Here is an 18450-nt window from a genome sequence, read left to right on the forward strand (position 1 = left end):
ACTGATGCCAAAAATAAATGGTTAAAGTGACTTTTCTGCCTGTTTGATTGAATTTCACAAAACTGCGATTATCTCAGCTTTCTGTCTCAGACGCTGAAACCATGCTGTACTCAACGGCTAATATCTACATAACTACTAACTCTACAAACTAACTCTTTTAGACAGAGAAAGTACACATTCTATTAGTACTTTTGAGATATTGTATATTCACATAGTCCAAGCAGAAAAGAATCCTCGGCTCTTGTAAAATGAGCCAGAATCCTCAAAAAACGGCTTGGCAGAAGCTATCTACAGCAAAAAAAAAACGGCTGGCAGTCAATGTGTTAACTACGTTAACTTATCCTGGAATGTGATTTTAACGAGCCAGTTACATTTCTTTGCATTCTTAGATATTACCGTTTGCTTTATTTTCTATGTTACAATTGGCCAAGTTATTAGTTAGTTTATGGGCTAGAAATTCTGCCAGGTAACAGACACTAGGTGCCATTTTCTCCTTCTTCTTCTTCATTTGGAGGAGAAAATTCTCCTGAAATAAAGATTGATTGACAGCTGCCATCTCGTGATATGATTGGTTGAAATAGAAATTTGATAGTACTATGTGACGTCAGCAAACTGTAGATTGCTGTTATGAATGAAAAATTAACTTTCGATGTGAATTTTTTTATTTTTGTGATGTTTTTTTTGCATACATTATAGGTAATCTCTCGAGACAGACTTTCGACTTGCATCGAAAAATCTGCCGGCAGGCTCCGTCAAAAGGGGTGTAACAGCGCTCGCACGCATGCTGCGCTTTACCCGATCAAAATGAAGTGAACGTGACCGGTGTGTAGGGATGGGAATTGAAAGGATTTTAACGATTCCGATTCCATTTTCGATTCTGCTTATCGATCCGATTCCTTATCGATTCTCTTATCGATTCTCATTGGGCAAGGGGGGAAAAAAGAGTACAAACGGGTTTATTAACGTTCATTTTCTTTTATATTATTATTATTATTATTATGTATTATTATTCAGCTCTGAGATCAGATTGCTCTTTTCAATCCCATACCAAGCAGGGATCAGTGTGTCTGTTAAACTGGCTCTGTTTGAGGGTTTGTATTTTGGGTTGAGCATCTTTGTCATCTCCCTATAGAAAATATATAGTGGGAATGAATGAAACAGAACTAGTGGTTAGAATGACAACATGCAACTTTGACATTTTACTTTAGCTGGCATGTCAGACAAACTAGTCACTGCTCGGTGACATTCGTTTACCCTCGCCTCGGTCATTTTACTCTTCCCTGCCTGGGTGAATGGAGGGGCTAGAGGTGCACAAGAAGTACTCGCTGCAGCCTCTGACCCAGAGCGACTACCAGCCTCTGAACCAGTCTGACTCTGAACGTCATCATCCTCTCAATTAAATAGGGCTGGGTATCGTTCAAAAATTTTCGATATCGATACCGTTTCGATACTTTGATTTCGATACCAATTTTTAGAAAAATCAATTTTAACAAAAATAAAACTGCATTACACATTGACAATTATGATACCAATCTTAAGTTTTTTTTTTCAAGTTTTACAGCAGAAAAAAATAAAACCAACTGTATAGACCCCTTATACGCCTACATCACAATGACAACAAGCAGCGTCAGATGCGCAAGATGGAGGCAGAAAGACAGACTCCGCGCAGCCCTGTCAAGTAGTTTTCCAGTGGCCCGAAAACTATTAGAGCTAGATATGTCTTCGTGTTGTGCAGTGCGATGCCAGAATGGGAAAGCTATTGTAGCAGAGTATTCGGGTCCGCCTATTCACACTTGGTTAATAAAATAATAAACGATAGAGCCAGGCTGTAACGTTATAACAAGCTTTTCCCCACATATCCTGTTCTACGCAACTCGAGGGAACATACACAGCCTCGCACACACGCAATAGAACACAACACAACACTGAACAGTCTGTTACACTATCAACAAAGCAAGGACTAAAGTTTTACTGAATCCCGTCAACTCATACTGCTTTTAATGCTAACCGTAGGTGTCTTTGGTTGCAAGAGAAAATCGTTAAAAATGCCCGACTTTGCAGTGCTCGCTCATTTCATATCAGGTAAACTGTAGTAGGCTGCTAGTAACAGCCACATCGCTCGGTTAGGTAACAACCAAGTAACGTTAAATAATGTCATTATTGAGTTGAACTGATTGGAACGAGGACATCATTAAAAATGCCCGACTTTGTAGTGCTCTTCATAATCAGGTAAGCTGCCTGAAACTGTAGGCTGCTCAACATCGCTCGGTTAGTTAACGACCAAGTAATGTTACATAATGTCATTATTGAGTTGTGTGCATTATCAACATAACAATATATCTTTGCAAGTTACAGAATAATTATCTACGCTATCCCCAGTTATAAAGGAATGCACAATATGTATTGCTGGCCACTAGGCTTGGCCAATTGACAGCGCCAGTGCGTATGGGTATATCCCATTAACCAACGTTAATTTCGATGCATAACATTGCTTATCACTAGGCGATAAGCTGTGGTAGTAAGCCGAGAACTGCATTTTAAAACTAAAATATAACTGTGTGTTGCAGATGGGCACAGAGCAGTCCTGACAGCGGGGCTTTTACACAGTTCTCTATGTCTGTCAATGCTGGGCTGACGGCTTTTTGCCTACACGATGCGCGCGCAGCTCAATGTTGACAAGCTGTATAAGGGGTCTATTTAACATAACTTTAAGTTGTCTAAACTTATTGCTGTCCCTACAAAAAAATATTGGAGTACTACAAAGGAAAGAAATGTAAAACAAATAAATCACTGCAATAGTTTTCAGTGCAAAACGGAGAGTTGCAAATGAGTGTTTAATATTCACTGATGCAACAGAACGCTATTCTTGTGCAAACTGATGAGACAGCTCCACTTCATGCATGGAAGACAATAGTTGAGCATTGACTAGCCTATCAATATAGCCTAATGGCACAAAGTGAATCCCATTTATATTCAACAAACTATCATGACATCCGCGTTTGTTAACGAGTTGCTAAAAATACATAATAGGCGATAACTGCCCGCTTGCATATAACGTTAACGCTAATTAATTGAACATCTAACGCTAGCGTTGCAGATCAGTGGTTAATGCTCACTGCTGCAACAGAACGTCATTCTTGTCAAAACTGACGAGACAGCTCCACTTCATGCGGTGCCGCGTCTATGTGCCGACAGGCCGCAGTGCCGACAGGTCGCAATGCCGATAGCCCACAAGCAGAACCAGCTGAGCGAGGTGGCGTGCAGCGTGTCGGGTGGAGCTATACCTCTCCCAGCCCCCACGCCAAACTTAACCTCCCCCCATGCCTAAACCTAACCTCCCCCAGACCCTAACCCAAAACCTAACCTCTCCCAGCCCCCACGCCAAACCTAACCTCCCCCCATGCCATGCCTAAACCTAACCTCCCCCAGACCCTAACCCAAAACCTAACCTCTCCCACCCCCACGCCTAAACCTAAGGTCGGCATTGCGGGTGGTCGGCATAGCAGGTGGTCGGCATAGCGGGTGGACCCCCTTCATGCATGGAAGACAATAGTTGAGCATTGACTAGCTAGCCTATCAATAGCCTATAGCCTTAATGGCACAAAGTGAATTGCATTTTATTCAACAAACTATCATGACATCAGCGTTTGTTAACGAGTTGCTAAAAATACACAATGCCCGCTTGCGCATAACGTTAGGGCGCCAATTAATTAAACGATCTAATGCTACAACTCACAGCCAGACTGTCAGACTGAGGGATCTGATAACCGCTAACATCAACAACAACTTGCGGTAAGCTGACCCACCTCTCGATTATTTCTCTTGGCTGTGGAAACCAGTCCTTGTTGTTTCTGTTTCTTTCCCTGCTTTTCATCATCTTTGCCATATGGTACTCCAGGATAGGACTAGCTTGAGTGGCTAACGCTAGTTCCACTTCTTGTATTCTGTCTCCGCAGCGCACGCTGCCTGCCTCAAAACAAACAAAACCGGCTAAAGTGGACGTAACTTTTCCTGCATGCCTCTACATGACAGCCAATCACCAGTCGTATTAGAGTGTGGTGTGCAAGCATGTCGCATGCTTATAGGCTCAATGACGCTGTTTTGTTTTGGTATAGAAAATTGGTATCGATTGACAAGGGAGGCTTCGATGCCCCTTAGTATCGATGCTTTCATTTCGGTGCCAAGTAAGTATCGAAACTCGATACCAAGCCCTACAATTAAATGGATGGAAATGGAGTATTGGTGAAATCTGGTTTACACAATGAAACAAATGGCACAAACACTAAACACACAATAGACAGGGTCTGGAGGAGTTTACTCTCCATATTAACAGATGACGTGCTAACGTTAGCCGCGCTGCTGTTAGCCACGTTATCGTCACTCCGTAGCACATCAAAAACATGATATTCCTCCAAAATGATTGCATGCTGTGTAGACAAATGTTTCTGCATATTATAGTATTTCCCCCCTTTGACGAAATAGAGGTTTTGCAAGCATTGCAAGTGGCACTGTGGTCATCGTTTTGCTTCTGCCTAGACGCCATGGTGGCTGCGGTCTAAATAAAACAAGGCTGCGTTGCGTGCGTGTCGCAGCGTGTGACGTCATCGCGCATGGAATCGATAGTGGAATTGTTAAGGATTTTGGCTAACGATTCCAAGGAATTGATCCACTGGGACCCGGTTCTCAACAAGAACCGGTTCTCGATTCCCATCCCTACCGGTGTGTAGTCAAAACTTACCATTTTCACCGTATAGCGGACAATAAATGCATTAATGGGCAGAACCGGTCAGTTGGAGCCAACGGCAGAGCTTGCAGGGAGCGGAAAGGGATTTTCTTCCGCGGCCGACCACAACCTGTTGCACCACATTGAAATGGGGCTGCTGCCCCCAGAGGTAAGATCATTTTTTTCCTTTTTTTTTTTTTTAAAATTCCCAGATTGATAAATAGATGAACTGTATAGGTATTTGAATTAAAATGAAAAAAATAATAAATGGGGGTTCAGCTCGACTTTAAGCTTTGTAATGTTACACGATGAATGTTAACACATTCACTGCCAGCCGTTTTTTTTTTACTGTAGGTAGGTTCTGCCAGAGGGTTTTTTTGAGGATTCTGGCTTATCTTTCAAGACCCGAGGATTCTTTTCTGCTAAGATTTTGTGAACACACAATATCTCAAAAGAACTAATAGAATGTGTGCTTTCTCTGTCTAAAAGAGTTAGTTTGTAGAGTTATGTAAGCATTAGCAGTTGAATACAGCATGGTTTCAGCGTCTGAAAAATTATTCAGAGATAAACGGCTTTTTGTGAAATTCGATAGAACAGTCACTTTAACCATTCATTTTTGGCATCAGTAAGACGTCAGACATCTAAACAATAGTTTTGAACAGTAATTTCCTCCATAACAGCAGGAAACCCCCCTCTGCTTCCAACTCCTCCCTCCGTGGGCGTTCTCCTCCACCCTCCTTGGCTCTGCAGCGGGTCTGTGACAAACGAGTTGCTGCTGCCTGGCAGCCTGGCAGTCTGGATGGGGCTCGCTGGATGGGTTTCGCTCGTTTCTTGGCGGTCCGGTTGAGAGCTCTGATGAAGCTCTTGCGATTCTGGGCTTATTTATGGTGCGTGTTTCAAAGTGTGCATCCAGTCTATTCTTGGAACCCCCCACCGTTGCCACCGCTGTGCGTCAACGCGAAAGTGAAAGCGTTTTCGCCATCCATTCTACAGTATGAGAACGGCTTCCTCGCGCTTTTCCCTCCAGTTTTGGCTCGCCTCTTTCTACTGTGGAGAGACATGTCGCCACTCAGTGGGTCGGTAAAATAGATTATACACATTCAATACCTCCAATTCTGGTATAGGAGACGTAAAAGGGTTAGATCAACGTCCCACCGTCAAAAAAAAAAAATCGATTTTGTTTGACGTAAAAACACGTCATTGGCAGTGAACGTGTTAACACATTGAATGCCAGCCATGTTTTCATTCCTGTAGGTAAGTTGTGCCAGGGGTGTTTTTGACGATTCTGGCTCATTTTAGCAACAGCCGAGGATTCTTTTCTGTTAAGAATTCATGAACACCAATCATCTAAAAATAACTAATAGAATGTGTGCTTTCTCTGTCTAAAAGAGTTAGTTTGCAGAGTTAGTAGTTATGTAGATATTAGCCGTTGAGTACAGCATGGTTTCAGCGTCTGGAAATTTATTCAGAGATAAATGGCTTTTTGTGAAACAGTCACTTTAACCATTCATTTTTGGCATCAGTAAGACCGTCAGACATTCTAAACAATAGTTTTGAACAGTAATTTCCTCCATAACAACAGGAAACACCCCTCTCATTCAAACTCCTCCCTCCGTGTGTCTTCTCCTCCTTCCTCCTGGCTGTACAGCGGGCGTGTCAGAAGCGCTTTTGCTGCTGCCTGCCTGTGTGCCTGCCTGCCTGCTTGCCTGCGTGCGGACGCTCCTTGTGCGAGTCAAGATGGGCCGGGGAATGCATGGGCGATGGGCAGATGTTGATTATGGCCTTTCTGAGGTGTTTCAAAGTGTGTTTCACCTATGATCTATTTTGCAAATCGCTCTCCGCTCTCTGTGTGCTGCTGCCGGTGCGCGGCCGCTCTCAGGCAAGACAAGTCTTGAATGGAAGATTACTGTAAAATCGCCACGGCATTTCCTTGAACGGCTTGGTCCCGCGGCAGTTTTTTCTTTGATTTCGGTCGTCTGGGGGAGCACTGTCAACACTTAGTGGGTCGGTAAAATAGATTATACACATTATCTTGCTCCAATAGTGATCTCGAAGATGTAAAAGTTGTTGATTGATGTCCCAGCGTCAAAAAAAAAAAAATGTTTATGTAAGACGAGTAAACTCGGCTCTGGCACTTAAGCGTTGGATTATGTAAGACGAATTATTTCGGCTATGGCACTTAAGGTGTTAAATGAATAAAATGTGACAACTTACCAATACTAATATAGTGTGATTAAACCCAATCTCTTCAAAAATCCCTGCTGACAGCAACGAGACAAAGAGAACACTGCTTGGTCCTTGTTCTTGTCAGTGTAAAAGCTATTAGGCCAACATTACAAGGTACCATAGTACCACACATGTACACATAAAACACATATTTTTCTTTTTTTAAAGGGTGGAAGAGTGACTACATTGAGTATTTTATATTTTTTTGCAGTATATTGCAGTCTCCACACGGAGTGCAAAGCACCAAAGCAATGGCCATAATATCACCAAAGGTGTCGCCAAAGATCTATACAGATGATCACTCTTAACAGGCCAAAGAGGCGCTGCATCCTATCCCAGCATGCATTTGGTGGACCGGTTGCCAGGGAGACATCCTGGACAGGTCAAAGGGTCCCTCACAGCCTAAAGCCGGCATCACTTGTCATTCAGTTTCTTAATAGGGAGGACAACCTGCACCAACCTTCTCATGCCCAAGTTGTTTTAATATGTGGATTGTAGGCTGCACTGCTTTAACCCATTGATACCTGATGCAGCATTTGCGTGTACATCCCTCATTTGTGTGTCCCTTTGTCATATGTGGTTCGCGGTCTTAAAGGGATACACACACAAATGCTGCATCAGGTATCAATGGGTTAAGTGAGTGTTTAGTTTTGGGAATGAGTAGAATATTGCTTTCATACGACTCATGGCATCGAAAAGCACTTTGGGAAGGACACTTTCACATGGCGTCATTTTATGCTCCGCCAGATGAGGACAGTCTTGAGCTAAATGCTTCCAGAAAGAATTCATCTGACATCTCCCCCCCTCTCTCTCTCCCTCCCTCTCCCTCTCTCTCTCCCTCTCTCTCGTTCTCTCTCTCTGACCTGTACACTCTCAACACCCACAACCGCTCAGACTAGTGGTGCCAATCCGTTAATGTGTATGTGTGTGTGTGTGTGTGTGTGTCAGTCCCACCGGTGTTATCATAGCTCCCCATCAGTGCCCCCTTCTGCCCCGTCTTCCTGCCCCGCTCTGCCTGCACGTCAGCCTCATGTCTCGCAGCAGAAAACAGCCTCGTCTGATCCTTTAACAAAACCTCTTTGTGATCCATAAAACTCGGATTGTGTCTCACTAATGGCTTCATGGGCTCTTTGAATGTCATCATATAGGATTTCAGTGTGCGCGCGCGCAGACACGCGCACACACCCACACACACACACGTACACAAACACACACTCAAACACGATTGTATGTTGTGGTAGGCACTGGCCGTTTATGTATGTAGCACACTAGTCAACTTGAATTAATAATAAAACATGTGACATACGCTCTGGTGAAAGGTGAAATTGCACAAATAAAGATAACACTTTTGGGGGTGGGGGGGGAGTTTTTCACTTTTTCGTTCATATTACGCAAGTTTATATGTTTGAGAACGCACTCAATATAACAACCATTTTTAGGACCACTAAATTTGTTAGAGAAATAAGCTTGTTCAGGGCAAACGAAGCTTCACCAACTTTCAGGGCGGTTTTCTCGAAATGTTGCTTTTGAGTAGGGACATTTAAATACTATCTAGCATAAAAAAGCATGTCCTAATTGTTACCTAAAACACCAGTCTCTGTCACGTTGATATAACCAACTACACAAATTTCCAAAACGCCAATAAAAATGAAGCCTTCTTCTGTGTCCCCGTTATATTTCCTGTGTTTTTGAGAACTTCTGGGCTTTTCCATATTTGGGGCAGGAAACAGACAGCTTCCTGGGAGCCTTAGCGTCCACTCCGTCCTTGAACCCGACGCCATGGCGGCCAGAACAGGAAGTGAAGAGGCAGTGATGTCACATGTGGGGCAGGAAGTGCTGGAACATCCTTTTAGTTCCCAGGTGTGGCTGGTGGTTTAAATCCATCATCACCTCACAGTGTCTGCTCAGGGCTCAGCCGCCATCGCACCGCTCCCCGCAGCGACGCATCACATCCTGTTTGTCAGACGTGCAGCCGGTGAGTCAGTCGTTTTGCTACAGTTACAGTTGATGCATCGATTCAATGATCCACGATCCAGTAGCATCAATGCACAGTGAAAACATCGACATCGCCATGACGCCGTAAGAAATAAACATTATTTCTATTATTTTATTTTGAAATTCCACGCCACGTCTACGTCACCATTTGCAACCCGAGCGCCATGGAAAGCACGCAATAAAAAGGGGGAGGGGATATTCGCGCCCCTCTCGGATATAAATCAACACATATCATCTAATATCGATCGATCGATCGAATCGTATCGAAATCGTATCGTGGCAGATTTTGTGATACCGGCAAATATCGCATCGTTGTCCAATGAATTGATATAATATTGTATCATGATCAAACTTGTGATTCCCAGCCCTAGTACGGTATGTAGCTAATTAAACATTTATGTTTGCCAAAATACAGCAGAGAATTAGAGCCGTTCTCTCAGAAAGTTTACTGAAGCAACAGTGAAATTATCATTTCTGTGAATGGTAATTGGTAAGTTAATGATGCATTAAGAGTGAATCAATTATCTTCTAACTTCTAACACCTCTCTCTCACACACACACACACACACACACGCCCACACACATGCACCCCCCCCCCCCCACACACACACAGCTCAGATCGCATCTGCACTCACACACACCATCACACGTACATTTTTCCATTACTTTCTGTGTTTTTAGTATAGAGTATAGAGTACACTTTTTTTGTGCAAAAACTTCATAGTTCAACGAAAATATTGTATGCTTTAAATCTAAAATTGTTCATGGATTACATTCTAATCTAACAAACCTATCAATTTAAAAGTCAAGCACGGGCTTAGCCCAAAATCACAAATCAGAATGAGGGGGTTTATTTTCTATCTTGTAAGGGGTCCTTGGCTGAAAAACATTTGAGAACCTCTGGTATAGAGTAATACTGATCATATAATACTTGGGCTCTTGGCCAGCTAGTCAAGCGCTTGTCTATCTTGTTTTTGTATTGCTTTTTTCTGTCTTCTGTGATTTTTCCTTTTTACAATTTCTTATTTTACTATTGTTATTTTATTATTGCATTTTACTATTGCTGTAATGTTGTGAGTAATGTGTTTGGACGACAGCTAATGGGGATCCTTTTAAATACACACACACACACACACACACACACACACACACACACACACACACACACACACACACACACACACACACACACACACACACACACACACACACAGACACACAGACACACAGACACACACACACACACACACACACACACACACACACACACACACACACATACACACACGCACACACGACGTTCTGTAATCCCAAATAAAACAATTTGTTAACCACAGCAAAAACACAGTCATTATAGAAGAGAGACTATGTAGTTGTACAGGAAAGCTAAGGGAAGCATGTGTGATGGTCTGTTAAGAGGTCTATTATGAGCTCCATGCCCGCAGGCCCACACACTGATCTGGGGCTCGTCACTGGCCAGCTCACCCTCCCTGGTTCACCCAGGGGTTCAAGTTCAACGCCGTTTGGCTTGAGTGCTCATTGACAATGAGCTCTAACAGACGTCCTTGTATAGACATGGTGGAACAAGACAGCAGTGGCTCAGCACTGTTGCCTCACAGCGAGAAGGTCCCAGTCCAGAAACCTGGTCCGTCTTTTCTGTGTGGAGTAGTTCATGTTCTCTCCGTGCTCGCATGACAGTCCGTTTCATGCGACCCAATTTGGGCTCAAGTGGGCCAGACAAACAAAATCAACAACAACAAATGACAAAACCTCAACATTTTAAGAACACATTTTCACGTTATTTCAGCTACCATCGAACGATGATCAAATCTACCGTCTGTAACTGTGCATTAAATTGACGGCAACTGTGCACTGCTCTATACTAATGTATAGGTAATGCAAATATTTGACCATAGTGATTAATACAGACAACATGAATGGCCTGCTACATATTGAACTTGCTCCTGAAACCCTCACAAGTGCATCACATTGGATTGAAAATTGCACTTCTCAGTGCAATTTTCACACTTTGCAAAGTCATGTGAGCCGGGTTGGACCCTTTGGCGGGCCACAGCAGCTGTAAGTATTCACGAGTTTCATGGTGAGACAGTGGGCGCTTCCATGACACCCTCCCTCCCTGTTTCCAGCTGCCGGTTGCCTGTTTCCGCCCAGGACCGTTCATAGCAAAAGACTGAAAGAGAGAGCAAGAGACTGAAAATAATCATAATAATTGTTGTAAATGGCCTGCATTTATATAGCGTTTTTATCCAAAGCGCTTTACAATCAGTAGATAGTCTACATTCACCCATTCATACACCGATGGCGGCAGGCTGCCACACAGGGTGCCTACACACCATCGGGAGCAAGGAGGGTTAGGTGTCTTGCCCAAGGACACAACGACAGCAGCTGGGAGGGAGCGGGGATCGAACCGCCAACCCTTGCGTCATTGGCCGACCCGCTCTACCTCCTGAGCTAAAGCCGCCCCAGCGCATTTTAGCCCATGCCCATTTTACCATAATTGTTGTGACTTTGTACCTACCTATGTCTTGTAATGGAGCCCCCCAGCACAATCATTTCACAGAGAAACCGCTAAAGCTCCGTTCAATGACCAAATATAAGAGTTCCGGTTTGGACATTTAGCCTTCAAAATAAAAGTGGCCGCTATGCAACCACATACTATTTTTTTAGCAATTTCGTCTAAAATAAACCCATACAGTACCAGTGAATTGACATTCACCTCGTTTTTGTAAGATATCGCCGCTATAACATAAGCCATACGTTCCCACTCTTTGATAGCGGCGCGCACCTCCTTCCTAGTGAAAAAAATGTAAACACGAAGTCGACAACCGGCTACCGCTGAGCATCATGGGAAACGTAAGTCCAGGAAAAAGGTGAATAGGATGGGTAAAATGCAGAGGATATAGTTCCCCATGGAGATAATAAAGTATACAAAATATAAGATGTGAAGTTATGGAATATGAGGCTAACAATTCAGCAACTTATACTGTTATTTGTAAACTACCGAGTAACTATTCTATGATTACAGGGTGTGTATGACTGAGCAATAATCTGCAGGTTTCAGTGTAACACGCCGGGAGGCAAAGCGGATCTCTTGTGACGAAGAACGAGGAAGTTGAGAGAAGAGGACGTTACCAGTCCACAAATCCCTTCAGCCTTATGTGCCAGCGAGCAATTTCAATATCAGTCGTTACATTAAAGACCACCAGAGGTCGCCGCTACTTCCTGTTTACAACTTTCGACTTTGGTGTACGCATGGTGTTAAATTCTTACTGCGCTCCTTCTATAACTCATGCACAACTGCATGAGTTATATGCAATGCAACTCGCATTCGTAAACATTTATCTTTTTCCACCAGCTTGGTTTTCCTCGTTAGGACGGGCTGGTTCCCACTCCTCTCTTCTCCTCCCTTCCTCTTGCTTTTCTCTTTTTCTGTTCACTTTGCAGACTTGATCTGCTTACTGTCACAGTCTGAATATGACAACTAGGCATATAGATATGGAGAGCATCATGTGTTTCCTGTCTGTGTGTGTGTGTGTGTGTGTGTGTGCTAGGTAGATCCCTGCTCTGATTACGGCGGAGTGTTGATGTGTCTGTGTGTGTGCGTGCATGCGTGCGTGCGTGCGCATGCATGCACTTGTGCGTGTGTTAGATAGATCCTTGCTCTGATTACAGGGGAGTGTTGATGCGTGTGCGTGTGTGTGTGTGTGTGTGTGTGTGTATGTGTCTGTGTGTGTTAGGTAGATCCTTGCTCTGATTACAGGGGAGTGTTGTGTGTGTGTGTGTGTGTGTGTGTGTGTGTGTGTGTGTGTGTGTGTGTGTGTGTGTGTGTGTGTGTGTGTGTGTGTGTGTGTGTGTGTGTGTGTGTGTGGGCGTGTGTGTGTGCGTGTGTGTGTGTGTGTGTGTGAAAGAGAGAGCAAGAATGAGAGAAAGAGTGACAGGTGTGTGTGTGTGTGTGTGTGTGTGTGTGTGTGTGTGTGTGTGTGTGTGTGTGATATTTGTTTCTGGCAGGATGAAATCACCCAGAGAAATTTGTCTGACGTTGGGCTTTACCATGGCTAATGTCTGCTAAGCCGAAGAGACACACAGACACACAAACGGTCTCTCTCTCTCTCTCTCTCTCACACACACACACACACACACACTCACATGCGCGCACACATGCACACACACACACACACACACACACACACACACACACACACACACACACACGCGCGCGCGCGCGCGCACATGCCAGAATAAATAGTGGGCCTTTTATGCTTCTAAAATGTGAGATGTTAGATTTCGGCAAACAACCTCAGCGTAAATTTGAAACTCAACAGGAGTTAATTTGACAACTTTGCTGCCTTTCCAACGTTAAACGCAAATATAACAACTTTAACAACTTTGGTTCTGTTCAGTCACGTAAAACAACTTGGTTGATTAAGATTAAAGTTTGAGTTATAGAGACACTGCATGAAATAGGCCACGGCCATCACGGGGGAAATCGCTCTGTTCACTCCCATACACCAGCGTCATTTTCCTTGAATTAAACATAGCTAAAAGCTGTTGTGTGGTGGGCTGCGCAGACAACAAATGTAAAAAATCGCCAGTCAAAGTTTTTTTGTATTCCTGAGCAAAACAAGGAAGCTATTGAGAATTGGCGAGGAGAAAAATGTGGATCTAGCTGTCAGTGAAGTAAGTTCAATGTCAGTATATACGATCTTTGTGTGCGACCATGCACGCGACATAGGATAATGCCAGGATTGGGGGGGGTTTCTGTTTGCCCCCGTTTTGGCCGTGGTTTCTGAATGATGACGCGCTCTGCAGTGTCTCTATAGGCTTAAATAACAAAAGCATTGAAATGTGACTCACGGTTGAAATGGAGACTTTGGAAAAGACTATGACGTGTATAACATTAATATACGTGTCTATTTCAAAAGCAGACTCTATGAGGTGTATAACATTAATATACATGTCTATTTCAAAAGCAGACTCTATGACGTGTATAACATTAATATACGTGTCTATTTCAAAAGCAGACTCTATGAGGTGTATAACATTAATATACATGTCTATTTCAAAAGCAGACTCTATGAGGTGTATAACATTAATATACATGTCTATTTCAATAGCAGACTCTATGAGGTGTATAACATTAATATACATGTCTATTTCAAAAGCAGACTCTATGAGGTGTATAACATTAATATACATGTCTATTTCAATAGCAGACTCTATGAGGTGTATAACATTAATATACATGTCTATTTCAATAGCCGACTCTATGAGGTGTATAACATTAATATACAGTACATGTCTATTTCAATAGCAGACTCTATGAGGTGTATAACATTAATATACATGTCTATTTCAATAGCAGATTCTATGAGGTGTATAACATTAATATACATGTCTATTTCAATAGCAGACTCTATGAGGTGTATAACATTAATATACAGTACATGTCTATTTCAATAGCAGACTATGAGGTGTATAACATTAATATACATGTCTATTTCAATAGCAGATTCTATGAGGTGTATAACATTAATATACATGTCTATTTCAATAGCAGACTCTATGAGGTGTATAACATTAATATACATGTCTATTTCAAAAGCAGACTCTATGAGGTGTATAACATTAATATACATGTCTATTTCAATAGCAGACTCATATGAGGTGTATAACATTAATATACATGTCTATTTCAAAAGCAGACTCTATGAGGTGTATAACATTAATATACATGTCTATTTCAAAAGCAGACTCTATGAGGTGTATAACATTAATATACATGTCTATTTCAAAAGCAGACTCTATGAGGTGTATAACATTAATATACATGTCTATTTCAATAGCAGACTCTATGAGGTGTATAACATTAATATACATGTCTATTTCAATAGCAGACTCTATGAGGTGTATAACATTAATATACATGTCTATTTCAATAGCAGACTCATATGAGGTGTATAACATTAATATACGTGTCTATTTCAATAGCAGACTCTATGAGGTGTATAACAGTATATCAGTATATATATATATATCAGTATATCTGGTGAGACGAAGGAGGTGCCCGGCCTGGAATCACCCCACAGGGCCTTAGACCTCCATGCACTGAAGGTCTTTCAATACTGCGGTGTAGCACTAACTCTATTGCAGCGGATTGGGCGTGATCAACCCTTCTGCGGGCAACGTTGCAGACAGAGTAGGAAGGCTGATCCGTGAGCGGCTGCTTCTGGGACGCGGGTCGGGGTCGTAATCGGCCTCGGCTGGGTCTACTGGGCGAGGGTGTATGATGTTGACAGACCCAAAACACCTTACGACCCCAGTTAACATTACTGATGACGCATCCCAGCGCATGCTGTAGAAGTGTACAATGCCGGCATTTTATTCTGGCGGCCAGGCTGCACGCACGCGTGTGTGTGTGTGTGTGTGTGTGTGCAGCCTGGCATATAGCATCCGATCAAATAGCATCCGATCAGAGTGGTATCAAAGAGCGCCATGCATGGCAGAGAGACGGAGCAGAACAAGTTAATTTGTCCAGAGCCAAGAAACACTAATTCCTTGTAGCGTTTATTAATTTCCATCATCAGAGGCAGAGGCAGCTCCTCTGTGAATTGCTGCTCTGGGCTTTGACAGCCTGTCAGCCGTGCACGTATGCGTGCACGTGTGTGTGTGTGTGTGCTCGTGATCGTGCATGTGCTCGCACACGTGCACAACTCATGTTTATATGTGTGCACTTATTGCTGCTGCAGTGGGCCCAGGTTTATGGTTGGAGGAATAAAGATGCAATGAATAATGAATAAATACAATTATATAAAAAAAAAAACAGAAGCTTGACAACAGCGGTGGAGTGTAATGGTGTGTTTGTGTGATAGACAGCGTGCGCAGGCCAACACGCATGCAATCCAAACAATATTACTGTCATATCTCAGGTGATATCTCTCATGTACTGCCAGCTGGAAGCATAACAACCAAGCTGCTGTTTATATTGTTGCCAACTAAGAATAGAAAGTGGGAGAGCAGATAAAACAACAACTGCTTGGCACCATGCTTATATTGTAGAGAGAACACTTTGATGGATTAGGCTGAGAGTGGAGGAATATTGCATTGTTCTGCATTGCTAATGACGGCTGTGGCCATTACTGTAGATGTTAGCTCTGGTGTTGCTATCCTGTATTTATGCCGAACGACGTCAACAAAGAGTTTGTGGCTCGCTCTGTACCATGCAACAAACACCTGCTTTAGTGTTCATCTCAAAAAGTTTGTTATCGGCAGACATCTTTACAAACTGTAGCCCTGATTTGTAGTGCGTACATAGTATCAAGACACAAGCGGCATTATATTGACTCTTGCATTGTGACTTTGTATTTAATGGTAATGTCACAATGTAATAATGATAATGTACTGTAATCCCTTACAGAAAAACCACATGAACTTTACATGTGCAAAATCACATGTGCAATTTCACGTGTGATCACATGTGAAAACATGTTACATTTCACATGATTGTGAAAAAACATGTGGAACATGGGAAGCGTGTGGTTTTGGAACGTTTTCACATGTGAAATGTGTGAAACCCATGTAAATGTCTGGTGTTTATGCATCAGGATTAACCAGTGTTGGGAGTAACTAGTTACTGTAACTTAACTACTTCTTGCAGTAACTAGTAATCTAACTAATTCACTAACTAATTAAAAGCGTCTGCCAAATGACGTAATGTAATTACTTTTCAAATTTAGTAATTTAGTTACAGTTACTAAAATCAACTTCAGAGTATTATCCGGTTTCTGATCCTCCGACCTAATCCGGGGAGAGAGCTGCAGCTACAGCCACAGCCCCAGAGGCTAATGACCTTGATAGGCTATAAGCCTCCCCAATAAGTGAATGTTCTATGCCACACTGTGGCACAGCAACACTAACATAATGTGTGCATCAATAACAATCGAAGAAGACTTTTAAAAGTAACACAAAAGTTACTTTCCCTAGTAACTAATTACTTTGAAGTAACTAGTAACTTTAAAGTAATTAAATTACTTTTTGAAATAAATAACTAGTAACTGTAACTAATTACCAATTTTCAGTAACTTGCCCAACACTGGGATTAACACACCACTACGGTAAAAATCATGTAGCAGAGAAAAATGCAGATCTACAAAAATGATTGTGCCTGAGTAGAGCTTGCAGATGATTTAACAGAGTCATAGATTTAACCCATATTGCAAATTGATTTCTCATTCTGCACTCAAACTATGCCACAGATTGTCCCAAAAGAATGATCCAATCGGACACATATTGGTTATTTGTTCCATTCTGCCCTGGCAGCCAGGCTTTAAACAAACAGGGGAAACAGGCACAGGGGCTCCTGCCAATTTATCAAAGTAGCCTCTAAGTCTGTTAGGAGGCCACAGGAGGCTGCCTTCACATTTGCCTGTGCATAATTCATATCAGCATCCTAACTCAAAAACTAAATAACAGAGGTTTTGCTCCACTGGTGCTTGGCACGATTACTGTGTTTGTTCGCACCCTTTGGCCTGGGCCAAATCCAACAGTCGGTAAGGCATTTAAACTGTTCCTATATGCATTTACACCTGCATTAAAATCCAACCTGCATCTGGATGTAGCCTGCATCTGGATGTAGCCTACATCTGGATGTAGCCTACATCTGGATGTAGCCTACATCTGGATGTAGCCTGCATCTAGACTGGATGTAGCCTACGTCTGGATGTAGCCTGCATCTGGATATAGCCGGATATAGCCTACATCTGGATGTAGCCTGCATCTGGATGTAGCCTACATCTGGATGTAGCCTACATCTGGATGTAGCCTACATCTGGATGTAGCCTGCATCTGGATGTAGTCTGCATCTAAAAAACGTTTTGAAAACTCACTCTCTAGTACTCCTAGTAGCCGACCAGATATTAAAATAGTCCCCAAAAACCAACAACAAAACCTAGAAAAAGCCTTAAAAGACTGCAACTGGGGTGACATCATTAATTGCGATACTGCAGATGCCAGTTCTGAGTCCTTTCTCTCCAAAATAAAAGAGATAGTCCTCTCTTTCTCCAGGCGGGTGAGCCATAGGAAAAATAAATCCATCTCTCTTCCTTGGCTCAACCCTGCCTGTTTGAGCCTAATGAAGATGAGGGACCTCTTGCTCAAGAGATCTATTAAATCTGGCCTGTGTTTAGATCGGCAAAATTTCACAGCCGCCAGAAATAAAGTTACGCTAGAACTAAGAAAAGCCAAAGCAAACTTTTTTATTAGTGTCATCGAGAATGCTAGGGGTAACAGTAAGAAAATCTGGCAAAACATGAATAAATTAACAGGAAGAAAACGCAAGCAGGAATCCAAAAGCCTGGAACTAAAGATTGACAATCGGCTGGTGCAAAACCCTGTTGTCCTGGCTCAGGAATTAAACACTTTCTTTATCAAATCTATTCAAGACATAACCAAACGGTTCGTTTCATCTCCATGCTCTGATAGTCCGGTAA

Source organism: Poromitra crassiceps, assembly GCF_964638095.1.
Source record: "Poromitra crassiceps genome assembly, chromosome: 17".
NCBI lineage: Eukaryota > Metazoa > Chordata > Actinopteri > Beryciformes > Melamphaidae > Poromitra > Poromitra crassiceps.